Below are 1,271 nucleotides of genomic sequence, written 5' to 3' on the forward strand. Positions count from 1 at the left end.
CGCCGCCCACCGGCGTTACGTTTTCTCAGTTACGCGCGCGCCTTACTGGGAAGAATCACGAGCGTTGTGTCTGTTTCACGAGGAACGTATACCCTAGGGTTAAGCTCGAATAAGCGGAATGCGCGTTGTTCCAAAGCGACAGGTTTTGTGGCAATATCTGTACAGTAGTCGAACCAACCTACACCAACCGAAACACTTTTTTATTTTCGACGACGACTATGACGACTATGACGACTATGACGACTATGACGACGACGACGACTATGACGACGACGACGACCACGACAACAATGACAGAGACAGTGGTAACGGCTACGATTACACTGGTGATTATTAATTAATATTACTACTAGTGCTATTACTACTACTACTACTACCACTACTACTACTACTACTGCTATTATTATTATTATTTTTACTAGGGCAGTGAATAATTGTAATTGTAAACGTTGAATTTTTATTTTCCACGACGATAGTTATGTGAATATATTGCTACAGTCCGATCCAAATAATCAAGCTTTTGTAACAATAATTATAATAAAGTAACGGTGATACTGCTAATCGCGTAATTGTATCGGATTAGGAAGTGTGGAAGTCGACCGTGTAGATTTCGCGTGTACTTATACATATGTAAGTGGTGAACCAAAAATCTTTACAAATTCGTGCGAATTCGTTCGGTCCCGTTCTATTTTTCTTCTCTCTCTTATTTCTTTTTCGTGCTCTCGCCGATCGAGTGGCTGCTGCAGAGCGACTCGAACGCGAAACTCTCCTCCTTGAGCTCTCGCTAGGAGAGAAATAGTGTGTACTACTCTACGCCAAAGCCTCTTTCCTTGCACAGTATGAACGCCGCGAAGGGACTCGGTGATCCGTGATTCCTTGTAATTTCGTCCAGCTCCATGAGCCATAAAGCACAATATCTCGACGCTTTCGGGACACATCGAAATCGTTTCTAGTAGCGAGCTTTCCTTCTTCTCGTTGTAACGACCGTTGTTCCACGTGTAAAGAGAGGCGCAGCCTCTGTGAGAGGGGGAGTTGTCGTGACTTTACCCGCGATCGGAATTTCTAAAGATTTTTGGGTGTGTACGCTCGATAGCAGAGGGGGGCCGAGAGTACGAACGAGATGGGCACCGGTTGCATGTGCCTGTGCACGATCTACGATAGAAGGTGGAGAAGGGCGAGACATTTCTCGGCAAGGGGCGGTGGTTCCTTGGACAGCGAGCGCACCGAGATCTTTCTCTCCCAGGAGTTAGAGGCGGAATGCGCGCGCCGCA

This window comes from Habropoda laboriosa, unplaced genomic scaffold (assembly GCF_001263275.1).
Source record: "Habropoda laboriosa isolate 0110345459 unplaced genomic scaffold, ASM126327v1 scaffold99, whole genome shotgun sequence".
Taxonomy (NCBI): Eukaryota; Metazoa; Arthropoda; class Insecta; order Hymenoptera; family Apidae; genus Habropoda; species Habropoda laboriosa.